Below are 9,102 nucleotides of genomic sequence, written 5' to 3' on the forward strand. Positions count from 1 at the left end.
ACTTGAATGGTCATTTTTCAAAATGAGTTTGCTACAAAAATAGAGGTATCTTCTTTTTTGGGGGGTAAACTTTTGAAGTATGCATTAGAAAAGAATTAAGGAAATTATTACAGAAAAGCTTTTGAACTTATGGCTACTCGAGGCATCGAGGAGCAACTTGTGTGGACTCCAGCCATTGAGTCTAATTGTGAGGACTCTAACCATTGAGTTCTGCCCTATCCCTAGATCCCTTTCTTGTAATCCACACTAGGAGGGGACCAGCGTGTTATCGCTTCCCCTCTCACTCCCCTTATAGTTGAGGGGGAGAGCTTAGGGAAGTGCCACATGGCCGAGCCCTCGGTCAACCATGTGGCAATAAAAAATAGATTTAGTGTGAGAAATAGTATGGATAATACTATTATCCACACTAACCAAGAATTTCCCCTTGCTCGGCCACGTGGTGGCTCCGTGGACGGGGAGAACGCGCACGTGAGTCACCAAACTAGTTTTATCATAGAAATAGATCTTATAAAATATTTAAAAAATAGATGTTTGAAAAGTGTGTGTTTGGCATTCACTCCAACATGTTCAACGATGGAATTCTATGCATTTTGCCCCATGAGGAGCATGGCGCTCCCTCTCTATGTCGTCTCATCCACCCACCCACCCATCGGCCCCCAAAAAAATTATGAGGTCAACAGGGGCCTCAAAGCTCTGTGGATCTATGTAGCTATACTCTCTCTCTCTCTCTCTCTCTCTCTCTCTCTCTCTCTCTCTCTTTAGTGTTAGAATAAAGTTTTTCTCTAACCAGTGAAAAAAAGGATGACCTTGACACGCAACCCATTTTTATTGAACAAAGGCATAGGTTAACCAATTTTATAACTAACATTTCACAAAATTGGATCTTTAAATTCAAGGCTAGGCGAAATTACAACCAATTTTTCTCAATTTGAGCCGTGAAAATTACACCAAAGGAGAGTTTTTTTCTGACATTGGTGCTGATGCGGTTGCACACAACATGGTAGCATCCTCTAATGATGGAGACCTCGTTAGTCCGCAAGAGCTGGTGTAGTGGTGTAGGAAAGCTTATGGAAAAAAAAGGATTTACCCCATTAAGCTTTGCGCCTATTAATTAACTCATTTTGATATGGACTCTCTTGCCTAGACCCCTCGAAACTTATTTCCAACTTTACCCAAAAAGTGAGCGTGATATGGTACAATTTTCCTCCTTACATCTTGAAGATTATGCTCATCAATGGTGGAGGCACTTGATCAAACAAGGGAACACGCCATCAACTTGGGAAGGATTGAAGCGGGAGATGAACTTGGCCTTCATTTCACCCTTAGTGCTCGACCGATACCATGAAGAATGGTATGAGCTTTCTCAAAAGGGGATGATGGTGAGAGGTTACATCAAGAGATTTTTGAAGCTTTCAATGTACGTGGAAGGCTTGAGTAAAGACATGAAGATGAAAAAGTTTGTGCATGGGCTTGAACACTTCATCAAGGCGGATGTGTCGGCTCAAAGGCCTAGCTCTCTCAAAGAAGCTATGAGGTTAGCCGAACTCTATGAGCCAAAGTACAAGAGGTCTCAGCCCATGACCTTCACCAAAGACACACTCAAACCAACCACTACTTCTTACAATTTTGGGAAAGGTCCTACCTCTACATTACCATCCTCTAATCCAAGAACTCCTACATCATTTGGGGGTGGACAGCCAAAGAATGGGATACATCAATTTGATGCCAAAAAGAGTAGTGACTTCATGAAGAAGAAGCCCTTTCAACCCTTCAAGAAGACTCAAAGAATGGATAATCCAAAGATTGAGGAGTTGAGAAGCAAAGGGCTATGTTTCAAGTGCAAAGAGAGGTGGTCACCCGGGCATGTGTGCAAATCAAAGAAGATTGTGGCCACTATGATCCTCATGGATGAGGAAGAGAACAAGGATGACTCTCATGACATTGAGGAATGGGAGGATTGCAATGAAGAAGCACATGAGGAGACACTTGAAGACCATTCTTTCATCACGGAGGATGGTGAGTTTCCGTTTGATCCGGGAGGTGGAGTTAAGGAAAGCCTTGTGGACGGAGACATGCCTACCAATGCAGAAATTTCAGCTTGCATATGCTCTATCTCACAAGAGTTGTTGGCGGGTTGCAAGAACCCAAGCACACTAAGGTTGGTGGGGACCATCAATGGGAGGGTTGCACATATTCTTGTGGATTCCGGGAGCACTCATAGCTTCATCAACTCTAAATCCATCAACTCTCTCAAACTCAACACAAAGAAGACACCTACAACGTTCCAAGTGCAAGTGGCAAATGGGGAAAGTGAGAAGACTAGCTTGGTTTGCCCTTCTACAAAAGTGGTTTTATCCTCTTCATACACTTGGGAAGGTGATTTGGTGGTTTTGGATATGGGTCCCATCGACATTGTCATGGGGTGTGATTGGTTGGCTTCACTTGGTGACATTCACATGAACCTTCAACAAGGTTTCATGAGCTTTCTACATCATGGGCAACAAGTGGTACTTGCTGCAAATGCACCTAAGAAGCTCTCTTTGATCACTCCAAGGCGACTCAAGAAAGAGATTAAGGCTTTTGGCACTATCTATGTGTTACATGTTACTCAAGAGGGGATGGAAGGCAGTGGACAGCACATAGATGAGGAAATGGCAACTCTTCTTAAGAAGTATACATGCTGTAATTTCTGGACAGCTTTGGGAAGGTCTACTATTGGGCCTATTTTTCTACTCCAACAAGCTTCATGGCGTATCCTAATGAAAGATTATGATGTGGGCTACATATGGCTGAGTGTACATATCATTTTCAGCCCAATATATGGAGTCTAAATGAAGGATTTTCAAGGGTCTTCATCGACTAGAAGGGCTGTCATAACAGTCCCACTCATACACTTTGGGCTTGAAGCTTTGTGGACTTGTATACATCCGGATTTTCATTGTATATGTGCTTTGGATGTACTTGAGAACTCTTAACCACTTCCCATTGATTACATTAGAGTCTCATACTTTGAGATTGTACATGTTATTGATTTTGAGGACAAAATCTTTGGGAAGGGATGGTTTGTAATAAAGTAGGAACTTTATTCAATAGGGTTAATAATGGGACAAGTCCATGTATAAAAGAGGGGACTTGGACCATGGTTGTAACTTTTGATGATCATTTTTAGAAATGGAAACTTATGTTTCTTGGAGCTCATGGCTTCTCTCTTGGCTTGTGGAAGGCTATTTCCATTCTCTTGGTGAGAGACTAAACACACTTAGGCATCATGTTTACATGGTGATTACTCATATTTTTCATGCATTACATCCCTTCATTCCAGATTCATGGGTCCGTGATGTATACTATAGTTATCCATCTAACCCGAGAAGATATTTGGTGAGCTTCATCATCAACGGTGTTTCCTTACACTTCCCATTTGATCCAGGTTTACTTGGAGCCATGGTTTTGGACTTTACATGGTTTGGATTTCTCTTTAATCCAAGTGGTTGTATGTTTGGCCTCATCTTCGACAGCATTCCACCTTTCTTTCCATTTGATCTCGTCGGGGCTCATGTGACTTTAGTATCGACATCGTGCGACTCATGTTTTTGCATCCATTTACCCTTGAGGGGTTTACCTAAAAATATGTAAGTATACCACATAAGTTCAAATGAAGGGGTTTTTTAATTCAAAATTTTAAGACAAACTTACATAAGTACATTTACATAAGGGGTTTAAAAATCGATTTTGAAAAAAAAACCGTAAGTCCATAAAGAAAAAGGGATCATTTTATTCATGAAAAATTCATAGGTAAGGGGTTTTTTAAATACCCCTTGAACGCATGTGATATATAGGGTTTCTTAGTAGTGCACCCCCCGAGCATTTACCATGGCATTAACACCTAGTTATGGTTGATTTTTAGCTTTTATATATAGCCTTTGCATATGTTTGTTTGTGCACGACCACCCTTTGATTTTGAGGATGAAATCATTGTAGGAGAGTATAGATTATAATAAAGTGATTTTAGGGTGCACATGCACATGGGGCATGGGCCTAGGCACATGGAGCTTAGGGCACATTTAGCATGGGTTTTGGGCATATGGGGCTTTGGGGACTGTAAAAGACATCAGCCCTAGGACTATTGTACCCTTTTGGACCTTTTTGAACATAATATACACTAACTTTCTTGGAGCTATTAGCTTCTTACACAAGCTTTCATGGCTTTCTTCATGAACTTATGGCTACTCGAGGCATCGAGGAGCAACTTGTGTGGACTCCAGCCATTGAGTCTAATTGTGAGGACTCTAACCATTGAGTTCTGCCCTATCCCTAGATCCCTTTCTTGTCATCCACACTAGGAGGGGACCAGCGTGTTATCCCTTCCCCTCTCACTCCCCTTACAGTTGAGGGGGAGAGTTGAGGGGGAGAGCTTAGGGAGGTGCCACATGGCCGAGCCCTCGGTCAACCATGTGGCAGTATGAATAGATTTAGTGTGAGAAATAGTATGGATAATACTATTATCCACACTAACCAGGAATTTCCCCTTGCTCGGCCACGTGGTAGCTCCGTGACGGGGAGAACGAGCACGCGAGTCACCAAACTAGTTTTATCATAGAAATAGATCTTATAAAATATTTAAAAAATAGATGTTTGGAAAGTGTGTGTTTAGCATTCACTCCAACATGTTCAACGATGGAATTCTGTGCATTTTGCCGTGAGGAGCATGACGCTCCCTCTCTATGTCGTCTCATCCACCCACCCACCCATCGGCCCCCAAAAAAATTATGAGGTCAAGAGGGGCCTCAAAGCTCTGCAGATCTATGTAGCTATACTCTCTCTCTCTCTCTCTCTCTCTCTCTCTCTCTCTCTCTCTCTCTCTCCCTTATTAGTGTTAGAATAAAGTTTTTCTCTAACCAGTGAAAAAAAGTATGACCTTGACATGCAACCGATTTTTATTAAACAAAGGCATAGGTTAACCAATTTTATAACTAAAATTTCACAAAATTAAATCTTTAAACTCAAGACTAGGCGAAATTACAACCGATTTTTCTCAATTTGAGCCGTAAAAATTACACCAAAGGAGAGTTTTTTTTTGACATTGGTGCTGATGCGGTTGCACACAATATGGTAGCATCCTCCAATGATGGAGACCTCGTTAGTCCGCAAGAGCTGGTGTAGTGGTGTAGGAAAGCTTATGGAAAAAAAAGGATTTACCCCATTAAGCTTTGCGCCTATTAATTAACTCATTTTGATATGGACTCTCTTGCCTACCCCCCTCGAAACTTATATGCGGGTGTGAGAGTGCGTGTGCACGAGAGAAATCGATACACATTTGGCAACTACCAATCAAAAACGAGACAAGGCATTTGGCAAGTGGAGACACATGCCAGCCAACGACACATGTGAAGTTTGGAGAAAGAAGAAGGCTATGTAGCTTTGCATGGATCAAGCCATGTAAATAACATATGTGATATATGTCTCGTCTCATGTAATTAAGTCTGCTAGAAACCTACACAACGAATGTCTTAATATCCTCTACAAAGTGAGGGCAAGGTAATAATCGGGTGTCTAGAGAGGGATATAAGAGGTCCTCATGGAGTATGTTGCTCGCTTCTAGTAGTGGGGGGAAAAAAAAAATAGTAGTGGAAAAAAAAAAGAATGTGAATATATCTTTTGAAAATATAGCATACGCGTTAATTAGAGTAGATACACCTGCCAGCTACGGCTGCCTTGGATGTGATTAATTATTCTAATCCTTCTTCAAAAATCCCTTAATACACTCCTCTGATTTCCCTCGCTCAATGTTTACCATCGCAATTTGGTTGAATGATGCTGGTTTAAGTAACTATTAACTTTTTTAATCAGATGGGTTACCGACATATCAACTGCGCGGCCGTCTATGGCAATGAGAAAGAGGTAAACCGGATTAAGTAACGAAAGCTGAAGTATATTACTAATTTGTGTTGATAGATGAACTAATCAACGCAGTTATCAAATCTTGTTAGATTGGAGAAGCACTGCAAGAATGCTTCAAGGCTACTTATGGACCACTTCCAAGCTTTGGTAAATGGATTGCAAAACATATATTTTGCAATTAAGAATATAAAGCACAATACATTAACATATATAATTACAATTAAGAATGTATTAACACTTTTTTTTTATAACTTTCATGGAATTAAAAAGCAAAAAAGAAAACAAAGACACACATGCATAGATTATGATGATGATTTTTCACCCTTGGATATAAAGGCTACGTGGCAATAAGCGATGGAGAGGTTACCAGGGATAGACAAGGTCAAGACCATAGGGATGAGCAACTTCAAGTGTGGAGAAGCTAGGGGGTCTCCTATCCTATGCCATGATTGTGCCAGGTGTGTGCCAAGTAGAGTGCCACCCTCTTTGGCAGCAACGCAAGCTTCAACGTTTTTGCACCTTCAAGGGCATCCACATCTCTGTGAGTATATTCCCATCCCTTTTGGTATCTGAGGAGTCATCACACGATGTAGCTAGATGGTTTTGATGGTTTGATTTAACTTTGAATCAAATCTAATCTACTTTTTCTTGTTGTGTCGTTGAATGTGGATTTGTGAAACGTGCATGCATGATGGTGATATGCACGTGTGACTCAGTTAGTGAAAGTAGAAAAAAAGGGCATGAGGAAGGGGTTGCAAGTTGGGTGGTGGTATAGAAGGCTGTTGCATGATAGTATAGAAGGCTGTTGCATGATAAGTGTGTGCACGAAATAGAGGGTTTGAGGAGTGGGGTTAGAATAGTGCTTAGTGATGGTGAAAAGGGAGATCAGGTGGGGTTAGAAATGTATATATGGTGGTGTGCGCACGTGTGATTGCATGATGGTGGTATGCACATGTGACTGAGTATAGTGAAAGTAGAAAAAAAGGGCGTGAGAAACGGGTTGGAAGGGTGTTGCATGATAAGTGTGTTCTCACTAAATTTAGAAATGTATATATGGTGGTGTGTGCACGTGTGATTGCATGATGGTGGTATGCACATGTGATTGAGTACAATGAAAGTAGAAAAAAAGGGCGTTGGAAGTTGGGTGGTGTTATAGAAGCGTGTTGCATGATAAGTGTGTTTGCACGAAATAGAGGGGAGGAGTGGTGTTAGAAGAGTGCTTAGTCATGGTGAAAAGGGGGTGATGGTTGGGTTATAAATGTATATATGGTGGTGTGCACACGTGTGATCGGAACATAATGGAAGATTGGGGGATGTGAATCATGTAGTTTTCTGAACCAGTGCTCACTGCTTAGAAAAGTTTTTGACTTTTATGATTGGAACAGGTTTTTCAGGCTGAAAAAATCTAGGGACGAGGCTGAAAAAAGCTAGGGACATTCCCCTACATTTTTACCTATGAGGGCATTGCCCAAGCGGCCTTGTATCAAGCCATCCCTGTCCATAATCTTCACAATCTCCTTTCCCTTATTATTATGAGTGCATGTCCTTCAAGATAATGGAAGGTAGGGAGATGTGAATCGTGTGAAAGCTGGGTGTTATGGTGGATGGATTAATACTACCATGTGATCAACATTGAAGGTGGGTGTGTGATATTGGAAGATATATTAGTGATTATTGAGTAAAGATGGAAAATTGCAATATTATTATTGATGGATGGGGGAATTCAATTGAGTTAAAAAAACTCTTTCAAAAAAAGAGTTTAAAAAAAGGAGAGAAAAAGAGAGACTTGTGTACATTTGTTGGTGATGTGCATGTTAGGTAATAGATATGCATATTATAAATGTTAATTATGCATGATGCATAATTATCCTCCTCCTAATTTAATCCATTTAGCAGGTGAGATTGCTTAGAAACGAAGAGATGTGCAACGACTCTGGGCCTTACAAATCTATGGAGGAGCTCTGGGATGGTGATTTGTAAACAAGCTTTAAAAATTGTATTGCGATGTACATGGCACGAATAAATAAATATCTTTATTTTTAAAAAAATCACTTACTTCAATTTGCTCCTATGATACTTGGCAATATTAATGGTCATTAAGTGTTGTAAAATCTAGCCAAGATAAATAAATAAATATCCTTTTTATCTTTAAAAAAAAACTTGAATGGTCATTTTTCAAAAATGAGTTTGCTACAAAAATAGAGGTATCTTCTTTTTTGGGGGGTAAACTTTTGAAGTATGCATTAGAAAAGAATGAAGGAAATTATAACAGAAAGGCTTTTTAACTCCTAAAGCTTAACTTCAGCAACCATACAATATCATCACCAAAGAGTAGCTTGTACCTCAACAAGGTCCATAATGTAATACAACAATTCCTCATCCCTAATAGAGGTAGCTATTACTTCCCTTTTCTTGTATTCTAACTGAATTTGAACATCTCTAACCTCATCGGTGAGATTTAACATATTATGGCCATTAGACTGTCTTTGATATATTCAATCTCTGCAACTAGTAGATCCTTGGTATCCCTCACGGCACTTTGAATCTGCAGAACCAAAGAGCTTTTCAGGCCCTACACACTGTCGAATTGTATATTATGAAAAACATGCATATTTTTACCAATCCACACATTCCATAAACATGAAGATCTGATAAGGAATGTTCTAAACTCTTATCAGATCTTCCAAACTCTAGTTGAGTAAAATCTCTTTCCAATTAAGATCATGGGGGTGAATGAGAGGCACACTGATTTAAGAGATCCAAACTCTAGTTGAGTAAAATCTCTTTCCAATTAAGATCATGGGGGTGAATGAGAGGCACACTGATTTAAGAGATTCAAAACTATTTTGACTCTCTGCCAAGAAATGAAGAGATGGGGGATAGATTCCAATGCATTGTTACATCTTGAGAAAATACCATTACCTATTCCAAGTTTGCCTACACGAGCATTAGTCCAAAGGACCTGATGCAGAATAAGACACGTTAAGTAAGAGATTTTTGGCTGTATGTTTTTAGACCATAAGTTGGTAAATCGTTATTCCCACTTGCTTTTGTTCCAAATGAGATTCCAATTTATATTCAGTTTGATGTACAGAGGGGACTCAACACATTTGAACAGTGAGGGATCGATAAGAGACTATCCTTTCTAGACCAGACAAACATTTTTGGAAGTAAGGGACCTTTTAATTGGATAAAGTGTTCTTC

This window comes from Cibotium barometz, chromosome 52, assembly GCF_041138505.1.
Source record: "Cibotium barometz isolate CiBa-2024 chromosome 52, ASM4113850v1, whole genome shotgun sequence".
NCBI classification, from domain to species: Eukaryota; Viridiplantae; Streptophyta; class Polypodiopsida; order Cyatheales; family Cibotiaceae; genus Cibotium; species Cibotium barometz.